We start from the raw sequence: 20,472 nt of genomic DNA, 5'->3' as shown, positions 1-20,472 counted from the left end.
ATCAAAACACCCGTCAGAAGGGAAAGAGCAGCAGCACTGTGTAAAAAGCCTGGGGAGTGCCCTCATTTCAGATGAGCCTGTGAAAAACACTGCTAGGTCAGTAACATCAACCCATTAAAATGTTGCAGTGCTGGAGCTCAGCTTGAGCTGCTCAGTTCATTTCTGAGGTAGGGTTTGAAGCCTAGGTTGCACCCCAGGCTCCTGGGGGAAGCTTGTCCCCAGTGCTTAGGGGAATGAGCTGGAAGGTACATCCATGGGGCAGAAACACCTACAGAGTGACATCCTTTGGGATCAATCAGTCAGGAATATACAAATAAAGAAGTGTTTCTGCATGGGACGCTACCTTTATGAAAGGCATCTGGTCTGCAGCTTAGGCAAAAGTGCTGTGGAGGTGAGGACAGCACCTCTCTGTGTGCCCCACAGGGCTTATGAATAACTGGAAAATGCTGCACCTGGGCAAGGCCAAGCCCACCAGCAGCAGTGCCCTCCTTGCTTTAAGCATACAGATGCTGCAAGATCAATGTCGCCAGGGAATGGGATTTTTCAGAGATGTTTCTGAGGCCATGCTTGAAATACATAGTGTTGGTAAGCAGCTCATGAGGCAGCTCTGGGAGCAAGAGGTCAGCAAGTGAAGGAGTTCTCTCTGCTGATACGAGACTGTGTCTGAGGACATATTTGAGGCAGAAGTGGCCTGAGTGTAGCACAGAGCCCTTCTCAGTATCCTCTTCCCTAAGGCTTGCAATGTGTAGCTCTGGGGGAGCCTCCCACCTGACTGCCACCATGTTCCAAACAGTAATTTCAGGCCGCCTGGCCTAGCAGGATTTGAAATGTTGCCAGGATATGATTAATAAATTTCCATGTGCTTGCAGGAAGGGCAAGGAAAGCAATGCTGGGAACAGCTGTGGGAGTTGCCAAAAGCATGAAGTGACCTCCACCGTGGCTATGGTTGAGTAGGAATGTCTCCAGGCAGCAGAGCAGCACCTGAAAAAGTCTGACTGGATCTGACCCCACAGTTCCCACTCCGTGGCTGAACTCTCCTTTTCTGGGCAAGTGGGTACTGCCATCTTGTCCTCACCAGCCTGAGCACCATTACCAGTCAGTCAGGAGAGGTGGCAAATCTCTTGGTGGCAGGAGGCAGACCCAGAGTGCTGGGGCCTCTGTGATGGCTGTGAAGGAAGAGATGATGGCTGGTTTCACCTCTGTTTCAGTTGCTGGAGAAGAAGGACATTCTGCCTCCACTCTCCTGGGGTCCAGCCATTCCTCCTGGGTGAGTGAAAACCCCCCAGCTGGTTGAGGCAGTGGCACCCCAAACCTGTGTGAGGGAGTGAAGAGAAAGGCACTGTCCACAGGTACACAGGGCAGATTTTGTTTTGTTGCTGCTTATTATGGGAAGTCAGGAAGTGGACTGTTCTCAGGGTATTTTTGACCATGCAGACCTTCTCACTCAGCAGTAATCTAATCCCCACAGAGGCAGGGGGATCCCATATACTGAGGTGCAGAGGGTAATTCTGCTGCCATTCTTCGTGTCAGCCTTTTTAACTCACTCAGCAGCTTGCCACAGACTGAAAAAAAAACAAGCATAAAAACCCATGACAACGGATGTGTAAAGTGGAATAAAAGTGGAGAAAGGTAAATTGTGTTTCTGAAACTTAGTGAGGTGTCAGATATTGATGAAGATAACTTTAGTCTTTGACAGTGCTAGACAGTTTAATTTCCCCACTAATATATTAGCAAAGTCTCTGTGTATAATGTCTCTTTTACTTTGGAAGAATAGCAATGCATTAAAAAAAGCCCTCATTCTCAATTTAATGAAAACATATCTCACAGTGATTTTATATATTTCATAGTTGATTAAAAAAAAACGCTCTCTCCCAGAAACAAAGATTTCCCAGCTTATGAAAAGGCAACATCAGTTTTTCCTTGGCTGCAAAGCTCATTTTTTGTTATAATTGGATATTAACACCTCTGACACTGACTGATATCAAAGGCAACTCTCTGGCACTGAACAGGCAGGTTGGTAGTTGAGCTCATGACAGGGCTGCAAAGTGCTTCTGACTTCAGGTTTCAGTTTCCCAGGGGAGACCCATGCCAGGATATTCCCTCTTTCCTCAGAGGTGTGGGGAGCAGCATCAGGAGTGTGCCTGGCTGTGTCAGGTGTCCAGCTTCAGTGTATTTCCTAGTATCACAGGGATGCAGTGTCACAGTTAAAAGATATGTATATCTGGGAGTGCTTGTAGTGAGATATCACAGAATATCCTGATCTACAAGGGACCCACAAGGATCATTGAATTCCTGCTGCTAGCCCTGCACAGGACAGCCCCAGGAGTCACACCATGTACCTGAGTGCATTGTCCAAACACTTGAAATATTGGCAGGCTTGGTGCCATGAAAAATCCATTTTTAATGTTCAACACAAAACCCATTTTTAATGTTCAGCCTAAACCTCTTCTGGCACAGCTTCATGGTGTTCCTTCATGTGTGTCAAAGACTTTGTGAAGCCCTTTTTGAAAGAAATGTGTGTGTGTATGGAGTACATGTACACTCATATGGATATGCGTATTTCAGCCTAACCTTGGTTTCTGTTAGGTGTATGAACAGTCACTGAATGGGACAGTGGGGCTATTCCACGTGGGTTATGCATGTGAAGCACACTGAGATAAGGAAACACGTTATTCCAAACACTTTCAGGATCCTTCTGTACAGTAAAGTCAAAAGATTTTAGGAGAAGTTCCTGAGGAAGGCTGGGAAGCCCCAGGATTCAAGAATATTTACTTGGGAAGAGTTGTACCCTGTGGTAGAAATAAACACAGGCTTTTTTTAAAATAAAAAATAATCTTAAATGTGAAGACCCATAAATGCATCTGCAGTTTATTGAATAGCTGCTTTCCAGGACATATTTAACTGAAGAAGGAACTACGTACATCACATCTACATCAGATCCAAAGTAGTTCACATCTAGGGGCCAAGATCAAACATAAGCTCGTAGGCACATTCATAACTTGAACATGCCGGGCATTACTTAATGGTTATGGCTACCCATGCTTGAGTCACGGCCTACAGGTGTACCACTGTGACCTTTGTTGAATTAGAACTTGGGATGCTGGCTTAATAAAATAAATAATAGTGAAATAAAATAATGGCATTAGGTGGCTTTGTTGGTATAGTGAGCTTTATTCTAACAGGACTGCGTTTCCATTCCAGCACAGACGTGTCCCGCTGTCCAGGAAGCTTTAATCAGAGGTGTTACAGCACGTGTATGTTAAAGTCTGTAATTGAAAGGATTCGTCGCTTCCCTCCTTGCCCACATCTGAAGGAGGAAATCCCTGTCTAGATGTGACAGCTGCATGGGATGAAAGGACACTTAGCTGTGGCAAGCTCAGTTTGCTGAGTGCTTTACAGGCAAACAGACATGGTCACTACTGAGGAAAACTAAACACTCTGTGATCCAATAAGAAGTCGTTGACAGTAGAAAGTGAAAATGAATATGCAGCTGCTGAAGTACCAATTCAGCAGGTTTGGGAGGGCCAGAGTCTCTGGTCTGCTGAGGCCAGATTGCTTTGTAGATAAAATAAGTAGTGCCCTTTCAGGTTTATTTTAAATTACATTTTGACAAGTTTTAGTCATGGCTCCCCATCAGGAAACTACAGTTCTTTTTCCATAGAGAACCAGTAATCCTAGTGCTTGGAGTCTCAAGCCACCTGGGTGAGGTGGTATGACTGGTCCAACAGCCCAGCAGAAAAGGCAGCCTGACTTAGTCACTGTCCTCTTGCACTAGAAATGCCATAATAGACATGGCAAATGATTAGGCACCTGGTCAGAGTTCAAAATGCAAGCCTATAAATCAGGGAGAGGGTAAGATTAGAAAAGCTGCTGTTTCTGTGAAAGGAGTCTTTGCTCATGTAAAACTTCCAGTGAACTTTTCTAGCCAAGAAATGAAGAGAGTGTTCTGGGAACACAGCAGAGTAAGAGGGAGGATGGGGAAGAAATGGACCAAGTGAGGTGACTTCTCAACATCTCTATTGCTGTCAATGTACAATGTAAATGTGCTGTATCTGTGTACTGAATCTGGCTGGCAAAGGGCATCACTCCTGCACTGGGCAAGCCCTCAAACCACAGGCTTCATTCCTGGTGTATGAATACCCCATTGATTGATTTAAATGAAGCAGCTGCAGGACTCTTGGTAGGGTGGAAGCCTCTGTGCCAGCACAGAATGGTGAATGGAAATGAGAATGTGGCACGTCTTCCTTCTACACTTCTGTTCCTCTTCCCACTGCTTCCCACCACACAGTGCCACTATTTCCTTGCTGGTCAACCACTGTGGCACACACAAACACTCTCCAGGAGAAGACTCCTCTCTGCGGGGAGAGGCTTACCAAGCTCAGTGATGTCACAGCCAGTGAGTGCCAGAGCCACCTAAAGGCTGGGAGGTGGCTGGGAAGGCAGGCACAGCCGTGGGGAGCAAAACTTTCTGCTTGCAGTGCTAGGAGAACCAAGGGCATCCACTTTTTGATGTGGAATTGGGTGAATAGATGGGTGCTACTCTGCCAAGCTCCCCAAGACCTGGATTGCTGATGGCTCCGTGTTGTGGAAAAATCCTTGAGCCAGTGGGAACCATCCCAGGTGCCCATTCAGGCTGTCCTCTCCTATCTCACAGAGAGCTGAGTAGGTCAGACCTAGGATCAAGTGATTGGAATTTTGATGCTTGAGTTAAGAGGGTCTCATGGCTCATTTGAAACTAAGCCTGAGCTAATTAGTCCCTGAAGACAGCAGTTCGGAAATAACCTGTCCGGCTCTGGGTGTCATGGTGGGGAAGGATGAGGAAGCTCATCTCTCCCATTCTGTGCACACACTGTGACGTGTGTCTTGTCTGGCTCCAGCCCAGCCCTGCCTTGTCTGCCGAGGGGTGAGGGATAAAGGATTTTCTAAATGTTTTTTTCCTGAGTTATTTTGGCTCTGCCAAAAGGCCTGTTGTTTTGTGTTCAACTATTGTAGTTTTTCTCCTGGCTTAAAAATCAGAGCAGGTTCTCCCAGCACCTGCTGGCACTGTTTGGGTTAATCCTGGGTAGTCAGCTGAACCAGCTCTGGCAGCAAGGGCAGAGCCTGCAGGGCCACCACCTCTTTCTTCCTATTCCTGGGGGAGACAAAAAGTGAGACAGCCCCTGGCCTTTGCTTCACTTCTGCCCCACCTTTCAGCAATGCTTTAGAGCCCTGAATATAGGAAAGGGATGTTTCCAGAAGCAGGGAATATCAGGCATTTCAAAGTTTCTGATAAATTGGTACTCACAATGGAAAAAAATAATACCACATTTGTATCCAGAGATAAGAGCAATGGAATGAGTACAGAAGTCTCTTATTAAACAACCATAAGCCTGATGCTGTAATTGGTATTATATATATATTATATAAACCATTATATATATTAAATATATTTATTTCCTTCTTATATTTAACAGCTATGTTCTGATTTTTCCTCCTCTGGATGAAGAAGGTTGTTGTTCTCTTGCTGTCTTTATGATTTTTAACTTGGCTTCTGCAATGAAATAAAAAACCAGACCTCACTTCAAAAATATGTGGTCATGTTTCTTAAGTGAAACAGTGTGCTGCTGAGAGTACCAAGCCTGTAACTCAAGTTGCTGATCACAAACTGCCAAAGTGATTTTTCTTTCAGGATATTGCCTTTCACTGAACCTGAAGATTGACTTACAATTTGTTGGACCATACATATCTGTTGGACCATGGATATCTGTTACATTTAGGAAGACTGATTAGCAAACACTGGCAAGGCATTCTCCTAAGTAATATGGCACTATTACTCACTGCTGAATTTAAATGAAAAGATAAATGTTACACGCCACAAGCCTAGCTCTATGCAGGTTTTGCTTCTGTTGTTTATTACATATTTCTAAAGTAGCAGATAAGAATTCTGGTGTTTTTGAAGCTGTACTTAAGAACTAACAAATCAAAGATCCTTATTAAAGGAGTTTCTTCTATTCAGAGCAGCATAGTCAGACCTTAAGCTAGAAGTGCAGGAGAAAACCTTTAAAACACTGCAAGATAAGAAGTGCTTTTGTAGAAATTGTCCCTTTCAACTGACAACTGAGGCTATATTTATTTTGTCATAAAAAATAATAATTTGAAAAATTGAAAGTGCTATTCTTTTAAAGGGATTTTATACTGCTTTGGCTATTGATGTCCTGGTTCTAGGAAGCAGCTAACTTTAAGGAGCTGTACTACAAGGCTCAAGATAGTCATGCCAGCAGCACTGCTCTTAGGAAGATGTGTTTTGCCACCGAGAACTAAGGCAATGACTATCTGGTCCTGAATTCTCCCATCAGTCAAGCAGCAGAGAAATGTTTTTCTAGTCAGAGCACACACAAACCAGGGACATGGCTTTCTGCAGAAGAGTGACCACTCTAAGAGGATGCTCTTCGACAAGTCTTCCTGCTTGTACTGGTGTATCAGAGCTCATGAGATCCATTGGGTGGTAGCCTTTAGAAGAGAGCCCATAGGAGTTTGGTGTTCAAAGAAGGGCTTAAAATTATGGAATAGCTTGAATGTGCATGGGGAAGCTGAAAAGAGTTGGTAGAGGCAACCTTATCCTCATTAGCAACATCTTAAATCACTGCATGAATGTCCTTTCTCATGTTTCTGGCACAGATGCTGGAGATAATTCTGAGTCTATAAAACTTTGCTAGATATAGCTCTGTTTGCAGGCTCTCATTCCAGTTTTGAGGAGTAAGTACATTCTTGTCCGGTCTTCATAGTGATATAGTTTGGAAAAAAACAACATGCCAAAGCAGTTCTCTTCCATGTGGTCCTCCTTCAGCACAGATGGCTGCAAGTTCTGTGCCCGCCAAGTGAGTCACACACTCACACCTTTCAGTTTACAAATGTTTTGAAATGTTGTGGGGATGGGAGTAGGGTGTTTGCCTACCTATGCTCTTTCTTCTTTTTAAATGATCATTTGCCCGTTAATCTTGCTAAGAAGCACAGTTTAACTCAGAGGGCACTCAACTGTGGAACTTGTTGGCTCATAAGGGGTTGGAGCAACTTCTTGCCATGTAAGTCTCAGTCTAGTGAGGTACCAAGGATATGGAAAGGTGTCACGTAATGCCACCTCATGCTCAAACACAGTTGTGGTTGTCATTCAGCAATGAGCTTGCATATATTTTTCAATTTAATCTTATTGGGTTTAATGGGATTTGGAGTGTTCCCAGTGTTTATGCTACAGCTGTGCAATCATCTGACTTGGAGCTTCAACCAGAGGCTGCACAAAAACAAACTTCAAACCTGCTTTCACCCTTGCACCCAGCACCTGTGACATTCTGCTCCTCACAGACCTCACTAAAATGAAGACTGCACCTCTTGGCTGGTCTTGAAAAGCAGTTTAGTTAAATGTCTACTAGGAATAGCTCAGGTGTTCTTTCTCCTGCCTTGGACTGGAAGAATGGCCTTCCACAAGCAACTGCAACCCACTTTCCTGAAAATTCTAGGAAATTATACTACCTGATGGTTAGAGTATTAGATGGATGACAACTACAGCTACTAGCTAGTAGCCAAAATTAAAACAAATCTTAATTATTCAGATTTTTCTGTAGCTGTTAAACCTTTCTAACTTTACTTAGGCATCACTTCCAAGAGGAGGAGACTGGGGGAAAAGAGAATGTTCCTGTTGGAAAGAAAATGCTTTTCAGCTTACAGATTAGAGGACACACTTTCCATCCCATTTTACCTGTCACTTCTCTCAAGTGTTGATACAGACAGAAAAAAAGTCTAGACCATAAAAGGCAGTCGTAAGCCTCTTGGACAGACAAGTTCAATGTCAATCTTGTGAACTCCCACCCTAAGCTGTTTGTCTCTGGCTAAATCTGCCCTGTAGCTCTGTTTCTGTGGCAAAATTTCCATCTCATCAGATGCTGACCATAGATGCAATTAGTCAAATCCAAATGTTCTTGTCTGAGCACAAAAAAAAAAAATCTTTGGTGAATTTTCCAGAGACACTTTTCCACCTTTTTCACCTTGCAAAGGAAAGACTTAATTTTAAGTCTACTTCTTGACTTCTGTCATACTTTGCTTCTGAATCCCTAGTTGGCATCCTTGTCTAGGTGACAAGGGATTCTCAAGCCAGTTTCACATTGGGGTGCAGTTACAACAAGAGTGACTTTGAAAAACTGACTTAAAAATAATCATTACCCTGTAAGCTGGATTGCCATTTGGGGTGATAAGAGAAGGATGGAATAGAGACAGTTGCACCCATAAATCATCTAGTTGTCACTTTCAGTTCCCAAATCTTGTTATTTTTCCAGTAAGATAGCTTTATTTTGGGGAGTCGGGCTTATATCTTATCTCAGAATTTAGTATTTTGGCTCCTTCTTTAATCAGCAGAGATGATTTTGATGCAGTCAAGGGAGCCTGGAGGAAGAATCAGATGCCCTACAAGTGCAGATGGGCTTCAGCTCTTTAATGTTGGCTTCTCTGGCCATTTGATACTCCAGGGCCGATGAGACATCTGCACAAGGCTGGTAGACGTGATGTAAGATGGAGAAAGCCCACATTCTTTTTGATGAAGCAACTGGATGCCAACCAGGATACTTCACAACACCTAAAATAGCATTAGACACTCGCTTTCAGGCTACTGAATCCTGGATTTAGAGAGTTTAATTATTTCTAGATTCATCAATTTTACAGAATAGAATACAGGTATTGAATCCCTTCTCCCAGCAGGATTAAGTGGCCTAAATATGGGTGTCTAGAACAAGTTAGTCTTTCATTAGTAAATTTTTAAGCTGGGAGCCTGTGTCGATCTGTTGGAAGGTAGGATGACTCTGCAGAGAGACCTGGAATGATTGGATGGATGGGCAGAGTCCAACAAGATGAAGTTTAATAAGTCCAAATGCCGAGTCCTGCATTTTGGCCACAACAACCCCCTGCAGTGTTACAGGCTGGGGATGGTGTGGCTGGACAGTGCCCAGGTGGAAAAGGACCTGGGGGTACTGGTTGACAGCTGGCTGACCATGAGCCAGCAGTGTGCTCTGGTGGCCAAGAAGGCCAAGGGCATCCTGGCCTGTATCAGGAATAGTGTGGCCAGCAGGAGCAGGGAGGTCATCCTTCCCCTGTACTCAGCAGTGGTACGGCCACACCTTGAGTGCTGTGTCCAGTTCTGGGCCCCTCAGTTTGAGAAGGACATTGAGATGCTTGAGTGCATCCAGAGGAGGGCAACGAGGCTGGTGAGGGGCTTGGAACACAAGCCTGTGAGAAACGGCTGAGGGAGCTGGGATTGTTTAGCCTGGAGAAAAGGAGACCCAGAGGCGACCTTATTGCTCTCTACAACTTTCTGAAAAGTGGTTGTAGTCAGGTGGGGGTTGATGTCTTTCTCCAGGCACAACTGACAGGATGAGAGGATCCAGTCTTAAGCTGCATCAGGGGAGGTATAGGTTGGATATTAGGAAAAAGTTTTTTATGGAAAGAGTGATGAAGTACTGGAATGGTCTGCCCGGGGAGGTGGTGGAGTCACCATCCCTGGATGTGTTCAAAAAAAGATTGAATGCAGCACTTGGTGCCATGGTTTAGTTGAGGTGTTAGGGCATGGGCTGGACTTGATGATCTTGAAGGTCACTTCCAACCTTGTGATTCTGTGAAATGAAACCTCCCTGCCAAGGGGATGAAAGGTTTCTATTGTCAGTTTGACACAAACACTTGAGTGATACAGGAGAGCAAAGATGACACCCAAACGTAAAAAGGTTTGGGCAAACTTGTTATTTGAGAGCACATTTCTGTGCTGTCACATCATCCCCAGTGCCTGTGTGACATTGCAGAATCTGGTCAGTGAGGATGGAAAAACCCCATCACAGGTGCCTGTGCAATAGGTACCTCTGCAAGTGCACAGCGGGAGGACCAACAGCTGGGAGAGGGCAGTGGGCAGGCACCCCAAGCTGCTCACTGTCTCCTGAAACACATGCAGGGGGAAGCCACTTTACTGTTTCACTTACATGGCACTACCACTAGCAATATTCTTTAGAAGAGCTGCATTGCAGAAGTGATAATTAAAACCAAAGTAAGACTATTATTCTTCTAACTGAATTTCATAATTCATGTGTAGATAACTGCCTAGGAAAGCATTTACTGCATAACATCCAAAATAGCTATTTCAATTTGAAACAGCTGGAGAGAACTCCTTGCAATCTTAGCAGTAGATTTCAGTGTTTGACCAGAAATAGAAACAACATAAAAATATCCATATAAAGGCACAGTTGTTGTGAGTAATAATATGTGAATAATAATTTCCCCACAGAGAGGCTTCACATGGAGCAGTGACACCAGAGCAGGTCCTGAACACTCAGACAGGTGTGAACATCACTCCTACCACCCAGGCACACAGGAGCAGAAGGCAGAGCACCTGCCAATGACAGCAAACACGCAGGCAGGAAGGCTGGAGCTCTGGGATGGAGGACAGGATGAGCAAGGGACAAAAAATTGGAACACCAGATGTAACTGTCCAGGATTGCTACTGCTGTAACACTGGATTAGCCTGTGCTATGTGGCACAGTGTTGTTACTCATGGCATACATTTCACTTGATGATAATTTCCTGTATGCACAGCTACCCCTCCCCTGAGCATCTGTCTGTGCTGCAGTGCTGCAATTGCAGTCCTTAAAGAGCTTTTAAAACAATTGTGATTTTGACCAATTGGCATGAAAATGGAGGCCTGGAACCATGTCCGGGGAGGGAAGGGGGCCAACAAAGTATTGTTGTGAAATGCATAAAGTAACCCCTCATCTTTTTGGTGGTGCTGGCAGGGAATCATTTTAACCTATCCCAAAATATCTTTTTTGAATAGCATTACAAAAGCTGCCAGGCAAATCTTTCATAGCTTTAAGTATTACTAGTACTTGCTAGATAACGTAATTCTGCTTTTTCTGGGCCATTCCTAACATACTACAGGCAAGCTGCATGACTGCAGAAGCAGGGACACAACAAAGGGTTTGCCAAGGCTGATTTCCTCCCTGGCACCGAGTTCCTGGGCCTTCTGGCCTCTCACCTTCACAAAACACACCGATAAAGTATGTGAAGCTGAGGAAATAAGCTAAGATTCAGCTGTCCCTCTGATAAAATAAAAAAAGCCAAGTCTCTCCCTTCAAACAGTCAGACTTTGATTTATGTCTGTAATTTGTGCTTCTGTGGACTAAAACCAGGAATTAATTTTGATGTCCTGAAGAAATCATGATGCGTACATTGTCAGCAGTTCCCCCTTCAGTGAGCTAGGAAGGACTTAATGATCACTTCTGACTGAAGACGTTTGTTAAACATCCACATTGCAATCCTTTTAAACTTCTACAGAGCCAAATCAGCATCTTATTCCTACCTATGAGATGGACAGTACAGCACACCTGCGAAGCAGGTGCACAGCAAGATACAGCAGATAAGTCTACACTGAATTTATAGCCCATTTATAGCTCCAGCCAGCAGTTAAAAAGATGTGATGATAGACATTGGAGCTCATTTGATTTTTTAAAAATAAATATTATTAGTGACTCAGGATTAAATTCTGCAGTTCTTGCTTGGACAAATCTGCTGAGCTTTCAGATGTGGTACACCACAGTACACAGATGTTGATTAAATCCAAGTGAAACCAAAGGTCTCTCTCTATCTCTTCTGCACCCAAACTAATTCTATGCATGGAAAAAAGGAAAGGCAAGAAAAGAACTTTTAAAAAAGCATGATACCAAATATACAAGAGCCCTCTTAAAGATAAACTTGAGAAAAAAGATGAAATATATTTTTTGCAGTCCAAGGCAAAAAAGCCCACTGTCTCCAGTGACATATAAATTTACTTTATGGTAATCATCTGACATTTCTACTATGGTTTCAATAATGTCATCAAGAGTCTGAGGACTAATTCAGGCACAGAACTGCTTTGATTTGCATTAAATTTTTTGATTTGCACACACAATAGTTAAGGAAACACACTCTGTATTTATATTGTGCATCTGTATAGTGAAGCTCATACAAGTCCAGGTTTGTTAAAAATCACAGGGATTAATGGTGGGGCTGGCAGTGCTGGGTTAACAGTTGGAGTCAATCTTAGAGGTCCTTTCCAGCCTTAATGATTCCAGGATTCTAAGTCAATAGAGATTCTTCCATCTAATTTTTTAAAAATACTTCTAGTATTAGTCTGCAAAGTCTGATTTCTGAATACTTATTCCTGTTACAAAACCAATTGCTTCATTATAATATTGCTTGGGCTACTCATTAGTCATTCATTTGAAATACACTTTAAATACACTTTTATTTTCCTTCTAGAGAAACACCACATTTTTCACAAGTGGAAGAGAAGCAAGGAGTTTCTTCAGTGGGATACCATTAATCAGAACCTGCATTCATGTTATTCAACCATTTAATCAACCCTCACCTTGACAATATCCCCATTAGCTTCAGTAGCTTTATCTGAACAAGAACTTGAAGAATTTATTGCTTGGCAAAGATTGTTACAACAGGGGATAATTATATATCCCACAAAAAAAAACCCCAAAACAACAACAACAACACCACCACCACCACCAGAGAAAAACCCCAAAACCCAACAAAAGAAAAAAATCAAACAGTCCAACAAAACCAACAAAGTAAGCCAAAGCCTGTAGCCCTGAGAGTGTTCAACCTTGACACAGCCAGCTTCAGTTGGTCCCTCATTTGTGTGTATAGTAACCAGCCCCAAACAGATCAAGTGAGGGCAGCCCCTGCTGTTAAACTTCCAGTTCAGCATATGAAGACCATCACAATCTTAGCTCTATAAAAAGCCACATCTTTATTCAAGATCAATTCAATTCAAGATCTTTCCTTGCCATTAGGAAAAAACAGCAGATGGTATTGAGTCCTCCTTCAAACAACTGGCTGAGAAATGGTAGAGGGACCAGAGGAGGTAAGACAACACCCCATGGCAAGGCAGGGGGCTCCTCCATGAAGAGCTTTCAGAGAGTTCAGGTGAAAGTTCAGCTTTAGTGACTTCTCTCTGCAGGGAGCAGCAGCTCTCCAAACAGGTGGGATGAATAAGCAGATGAGAAAGAGGTGGCACCAAAGGGAAAAAATCTGTCCCTATTTAAAACAGAGACGAACTGAGATTAATGATAAAATTCAAACTAAAACAATAAGGCAAACAGCTTCAGATTTTGAAAAATTAACTACAGAAGGCTTGAATGTATTCTCAAAACTCATTGCTGAGGGAAGCAGAAGTGTGTGACTTGATAATTAAACAGGAATTAATCAGTGTCAAAAAAAAAAAAAAATCCATGGATGAGTTATATTGCCTCTGCTGTCAAGGTATGAAAAGGAGGGCAAAGGATTTAATTTGCCCATGACTTCTTGCAGTCAAATGCACTTTCCACATCCAGCAGTGCCAGAGGTTGTGCCTTTCTGTTCTTTCCCTGCCTTTTCTTTGCAGTTCTTCTCTCCAGCCAATCTCTTCGTGCAAGTGCATGGTATCCAAATGGTCTCCATGGCATCTAAAGCACGTGCATGGCAAGTGCATGGCATCTAAATGGTCTTTACCATGATAAGAGACACTTAGATAAGCTGGGCAAAAAAACTTAACAAGGAAATTACTCGTTAAAAAAACCCAAACAAGCTGTTAATTCTGGTATTAGAATGTCTGCTTAAATAATACTCCAGGGCTCTTCACTTAAAGAAAAGTGAAGGAAGGTCCTGCTCAGCACACCAAAAATTTTTGACTCACCTGTCCCCTTGTTTTTCTTGCAAGACAGGAAGACATCTTGGTTCAACAGACAACATAGATGGACATGGAAGGTACAGACCACACCTATCATCACATGAATGAAGCTCTTCAGGTTAATCCAGAGCAGCCTAAATTACAGAGGAAGGTTAGATTATGGAAATAAACACTCAGTTTACAGTCCCATTCCTCACCATCTTGGCTTTTGTGGTAAGTCCAAGTGATGCAGTACTGGTTTCCCCAACAGCTTTGCTAATTAGCTGCAGTGCCTTCATTGCCAGGGAAGGACAGAGCAGACATTAAATGTACTATACACAGCTGACAGCAGCCAGGAGCTGGTGTCAAGGTGGGCGCAGCCTGGTGTCCCTCTTCTCAGCATAAATCTTGGAGCATTTCTTTACTCCTTCATGCTCCTGAACATAAAGATCCCCTACATGTCAACACAATTTAAAATTATTACTTAGAATCTCAGAATGGCTTGGGTTGGAAGGGACACAAGGAGTATCTAGTTCCAACCCTGCTGCCATGGGCAGGGATGCCTTTCACTAGACCACATTGCTCAGAGCCCCATCCAACCCACCTCCAGGGGTAGGGCATCCACAGCTTCTCAGGGCAATTTTTTCCAGGTTTCTCACCTAGCAACACTCAGCTTTGCTCCCTTTGAGATGTGTGTCGTCTCATTGTATGTGCAAATAAGGTTAAGCCTGATTAACGTGAAACATTGAATCAACTAAAGAAAAAAAATAAAATTTTTGTCAAGCACTGAAACAGGCTGCCCAGTGAAGTGGTTGAGTCACCATCCCTGAGCCAGGCAAACAGAAGGCATCTATCAAGGAGAATGAATTTCTTATTCTAAAAATAATGAAAACAGTGTGTTTGGTTTGAGGTTCATATTCAGTGTTATCCTACACCTTTCACTGCCCTTATTCAGGAAGGCCACCAGAATTAACTTCAAGTATTAGTGACCTTAAGCTGAGAATTCATTCCACAGCCATAATGAATTGGAAAAAAAAATGCCAAACACTGAAGATCATGCTTTGGGTTGGAAGGGATCTTTAAAGGTCATGCAGTGCAATCCCTCCTGCAATGAGCAGGGACATCTTGAACTAGATCAGGTTGCTGAGAGCTCTGTCCAACCTGACCTTGAATGTTTCCATGGATGGGGATCTGTCTGTCCCCCAGTATGCATTGGCACCTGGGGTTGCCCCCAGCCACCTGCAACATCTTTCACTTGGTCTTGTTAAATCTCAGGATATTCCCATGGGTCTACTTCTCAAGCTTGTCCATGTCCCTCTGGATGGCATCACATCCTTCAGGTGTGTCAACTGCACTACTCAGCCTGGTGACATCTGCAAATTTGCTGAGGGTGCACTCGATCCCTTTGTCTATGTCATTAAGAAGATATTAAATAACACTGGTCCCAACATGGACCTCTGAAGAACTCCACCTGTTACCAATGTCCATTGAGCCATTGACCATTACCCTCTGGATGTGACCATCCAACCAATTCCTTAGCCACAGAACAATTCACCCATCAAATCCACCTCTCTCCAATTCAGAAAATGTTGTTGTTGGGGATCCTGTCAGAGACTTTACCATAGTCCAAATAAATGACATCTGTAGCCCTTCCCTTGTCCTCTGATGTAGTCACTCCATCATAGAAGGCCACTGGGTTGATCAGGCAGGACTTGCCCTTGGCAAAGCTGTGCTGGCTGTTTCAAGTCACCTTCCTGTCCTTCATGTGCCTTAGCAGAGCTTCTAGGACAATCTGCTCCATGATTTTCCCAGGCACAGAGGTGAGGCTGAGAGGTTGGTAGTTCCCAGGGTCCTCCTTTCTACCCTTTTTAAAGATGGGTACTATATTTCCCTTTTTCCAGTCACCTGGAATTTCATGTGACTTTTCAAGTATCATGGGGACTGGCTTGGCAACTACATCAACCAATTCCATCAGGACTTTGGGATGCATCTCCTGGGATCCCATGAACTCATGCATAATCAGATTCCTCATGTGATCACAAACCTGATCTTCACTAACAGTGCATGAGCAAACTAGTGCATGAGTGAGAACCAGAGAGCAACATGCTCATGCTCATGCAACATACCTGTCTTGTGGTCCACTCATTCGAGAGGTGTGGGAGAAAAAGCTGTCAGTGAAGACTGAGGCAGAAACATTGTCGAGTACCTCAGCCTTCTCTTCAGCTGCTGTTACCAGTGTGTCAGCCTTGCTTGTCATGGATGGTACAGTTTCTTTGACCTTCCTTTTCTGGCTGAGATATCTACAGGGGCCCTTCTCGTTCTGCACATCCCTTACAAACCTGGGCTCCAGCTTTGCCTCAGCCTTCCTCACCTCATCCCTATACAGCCAGACTGTATCCCTTACTCTTTCCAGGACACCTGCCCTTGCTTCCACTGCCCACGAATTTCCTTCTTGCCATTTAGTTTAACCAGCATGTCTCAACTCAGCCATACCACTCTCTTGTCTTTGCCCGATTTCTTGCTCCTGGGAAGCTCAATCTCTTCCACTCTGTGGAAGGCGTCCCTAAAGATCTACCAGGTCTGTACTGCTTCCTTGTCCCTGAGGGCACTTTCACAGAGGGTCTTATTTACTAACTCCTTGAAGAGATGAAAGTTGGTTTTGCTGAAATTTGCTTTCCTAAAGTTGAGGCGCCTAACTTCACTGCTGACCTCACCCACATTTCTCAGGACTGCAAACTCCACTCAGCATATGATCACCGCAGCCGAGGCTGCCTCCTATACTGACATCCCAAAATAGCCTGCTTGTGTGGGTGACCACCAGGTCTAATATCTCATTTCCTCTGGTAGGGCTGGCTATTATGTGAGTCAGGAAGTTATCCTGCACGCATTCCAGGAGTCTCCTGAATTGCCTACAGCCATCATGCTACTTTCCCAGCAGATTTCAGAGCGGTTCAAGTCTCCCTGCAGGACAAAAGCCTGCGAGCACAATGCCTCCTGTAGCTGGAGCAAGAAGGCTTCATCAATAGGTTCCCCTTAATCCAGGGCCTGTAGGCACCAACACAAGTTTCTCTTTGCTGCCTTGGTCTCTGGTTCTTGTCCCAGGCTTTTGACCTGCTCATGTCTGTTCTTAAAAAACAACTCTCCACACTCAATCCAGCTCTTGGTGTAGAGGGCAGCCCCACCAGCTCTCCTTTCTCCCCTGCCCCTTCTAAACAGCCTGTAGCCATCGATAGTCACACTCCAGTCATGGGATTCATCCCACCAAGTTCCAGTAGTGGCAGCTAGGTCATAGATTTCCAGCAGCACTGTGGCTTCCAACTCCCCCTGTCTGTTTCCCATGCTGCCTGCTTTGGTGTAAAGGCACCTCAGCTGAACTGTCAGCTGTGTCTTCTTCCTAGAGAAACATTCCTTAATTCCTGTGAGATATTTCACTGGTGTTTCTCTGTCAGGGATGTCAGCCAAGAATTCACCTTGCAGTTGTTTATACTTCAGCAGACCATGCCAAGACTATGCTGTAGACATTTAGCTGGCTGCTGACAGATGTCTCCAGCAATAAGAATGAGGAGAATCTGCTGCAGAAGTGTAACTCTGCCATTTTTCATGAGTCATTCACCAGGTCACCCAGGTCCTCCAGCAAATCCTGCAGCAGCTCCAAGACCATGAATGTTTTAATCAAAGATTAGAGGCACACACTGAAAATATGAGATAATATCTGAATTCCTGTAGTGGAAAAAATAATGTTCCTTTTCCAGTTTTTGTTTGGTTGGTTAGTTGGTTGGTTGGATTTTTTCCATTTCCTTATAAAAATGCAACAATCTCTTTGTGTTTTTGATTAGTGATATGGTTTTGGAGGTATATAGCTGTGGTATATAGCTGTCTCTGTCTTCATGAATATCTCTTTCCTAGGTGCTACTGAGTTAGAGACTGTGTATTATGTGGTACTTGTCAGCACTGAATTTCATTTATCACATTATCACCTCTCATAACATGCCAGAGATCCTTCTGGAATTCTGCAGCTTAGTTTTCTTTTCACTGTCTTGAATAATTTTGCATTGTCATCACATTATTTTCCACTACATTTTAGAAATACACTCAGCAGCACTGGTTCTTCTGGGTCACTGAAAACCTGACCATTTATGGCCTCCTTGCTGTTAAATTACTAAAACAAAATATAAACTACTTATCCCAACAAAACTCAATTTCTGTAAGGATCTTTAGTGAGTGACCTATGAAAAGCTTGTGGAAAACCATGTATGCTGTAAACTGGAGGACCATTCATTACATGCTTGAAGACACTGCCAAAGAACACACAAAACCTTCTTTACAGTACCTCTTATTTATTACCAGCTCTGCTGTTCCTCTCAGTTTAACCAGCACTGTCAGACTTGCCCCACTGTTCCCTATATGCCTCCAAGACTCCATTAGAAATACAACTCACATTTGTACAATTTCCTGTGCTTGGGTATCAAGCCTACTTTTAGATGCAGGCACCACACTTTGGTCTGGAGCTGGGAATACCACTGTGGAGTTCTAAGTAATTACCATCTGGTCCTGTTCACCTGTGGTTATTGATTTAATTGACAAGAATATCATTTAACTTTTCTGGTTTAACTCTGATGTCCTTTGGCATAAATCTGGCAGGCTTCTTGCTCCTGATGGGTTTAATGACTGTAACATTTTCATTCCTGTTTATCACAACCTTTTAAATTTTTAATAGTTTTACATAATTTTTATGCTGTAATTGGTACTATTAACAGCAGAGGAACTTTTAAATTTGTTTTAAAATTGAAACACTGTAATCTATAATCCAATTATAGGAATATAGTTTTACTCTGTACATGCAAGAGAATGCTACTGCTGAGTTCAGTGACACAGTCAGGGAAAATACTCCTCCCAGATTTCCTGATAGTTTAATAGCACTAAATGGGAAAAAGACCCACACTACCAATTAGGTTTCATATTACCAGACCTACATTTCAGACCTACCCAGACTACACAATTCACATTAAAATCCATACATTTTAAAAATATTTGAAGTTTGCTTTACTTCATCACATTTAGCAGCCTGTTGCATTTTGTCTTCCACCAATGGTCTAGATGGCGAAATTCCCATGAGTGTTTAGAGAAACAGAAAAGCCAACCAAATAATTTAGAGCTTTGTGGAATTGGATGTTGACTTGATAACTGAAAAATGCCCTTTTACATGTAGAACATGTAGGTGCTGTATTGCCCTCAGCCTGCCCATTCACAGAAGTCTGGAGAAATTTTAATTCCATGGGGCTACCCCTCCAAGACAACAGTCATTTTCAATGTTAAACAAGAAATACTTGGAGATTGAGTATGGAATAAGAAGTATTTATAGAAAGTATATAGTAAATTTATGTCAACAAAAGCTACATTTCAGAGCATCAGTGTTGATTCCTCCACAAGTTATAAACGAGAAATTAAGCCATGCCTGCATGATTCATAAATAAACGGTAATACTGTCTCTACAGTTTCCACCCCTGCTACAAGAGACACATTACAGAGTAAGCCAATTCCTCTGATTTCATTTAACAAATAAACTGTTTATGTCCAGCATCAGTCCCATTCCAAAGCTTAGAACAGAGCTCTGACAGCAGCACCAGTCTGAGCTGCATTCAGCCCTGGTGACAAATACAATAAAGATGACAGCAGGAACATGCCTGCTTTCCACAGGACACACAGGACCACATCTTAAAAAAAGCCATGGCAGTCATTCCAACAGCAGCCTATCTTCATTTCCAATAACAGCTACTCACCTGCCTCAGGACCACTCATTTGCACTACTTGTCAAGTTTGGTAGATCTGTGGAATGCAAAGTTTACAATATCAGCTTAATACAGTTAATATCTTAATACTAGTTCCCAAGTATAAATTAAAAAGTATCTTTTAACTATCACATTTCAGAGGAAAGAAGCTGGTGAGCATTTTAATGTGGAGACAAGTGTTTCCTATCCTTGGTGTGACTCCTAGAGACATGCAGCAGCCCACACATGAAACAGCTGCTGTGATACAAAAGGTTTGTTTTTTTAACTTTGCCACTTTTCAGGAGAGCATTGCCTAAATTCAAAAGCTTTTAACCCCAAAATGAAAATGCCTATACATTGAGTTAAAAATCCACATTTCCTCTGCCTCCCCCATTTCTTTTGCCAGCCTTCATCTGTTCATTAATTAGCCAGGGGTTATTTTCTAGCTTTATGATTTCAAAGTAGTTTTAAAATGTTTCTGTCCTCTAATGGGATGGAATTTCTTTTGGCAGAATCTTTGCAAAGAAGGAGAAGAGAGGGCAGAAGAGCAGCAAAGGAATAAATGTATGTAAACCTCTCCAATTCTTGAAATGTGTAGAAGGAATACACATCTCGTTCATCTTCAACATCTATGACATCCATCTGTTTTAAAATAATCAGCTGGAAGATCTTCTGAATAAAAGTGGGATTTTCATTATTTTCATTTGTTTTTCATCCTCTTTCAGTCCATACAATATTTCCTATGGTTATGTCCTGCAGTGAAGATGATGAGAAAGTTGTTTTTTCCTTGGGACTGACACTTCCTCACACTGTCTGTGACTCAAGGCAGGGAGGGTACCCAGAACTTCCCCAGCCAGATGCTCAGCAGGGCAAGGAAGACCTGACCTTTTCCTGGTAGTGGGAGCTTCATGAACTTTTCCCTGTGCTTGGGCTGCTGCCAAGTTGCCACACTCATTATTTATGCGCTAGTTTGCCCACAGTAAGTTGCTGGCTTGGTTCTGCTCC

At 43.1% G+C, this 20,472-nt stretch overlaps 1 long non-coding RNA gene across 1 annotated transcript; it reads right to left on the bottom strand.

Moving 5' to 3' along the window:
• Positions 1 to 12,787: 12,787 nt before the first annotated feature.
• LOC128783790 (uncharacterized) lies at positions 12,788 to 20,192 on the bottom strand. The gene is made up of 4 exons (XR_008429241.1): positions 20,042 to 20,192; positions 19,480 to 19,525; positions 13,727 to 13,854; positions 12,788 to 13,089 (listed from the first exon to the last, which is right to left on the bottom strand). It is a non-coding gene; the product is annotated as an uncharacterized LOC128783790 (long non-coding RNA).
• Between the last annotated feature and the right edge of the window lie 280 nt (positions 20,193 to 20,472).

This window comes from Vidua chalybeata, chromosome 2 (genome assembly GCF_026979565.1).
Source record: "Vidua chalybeata isolate OUT-0048 chromosome 2, bVidCha1 merged haplotype, whole genome shotgun sequence".
Lineage (NCBI taxonomy): Eukaryota > Metazoa > Chordata > Aves > Passeriformes > Viduidae > Vidua > Vidua chalybeata.
Note: the sequence above shows the minus strand (reverse complement) of the source record. Positions and strands in the feature narration are given on the sequence as shown.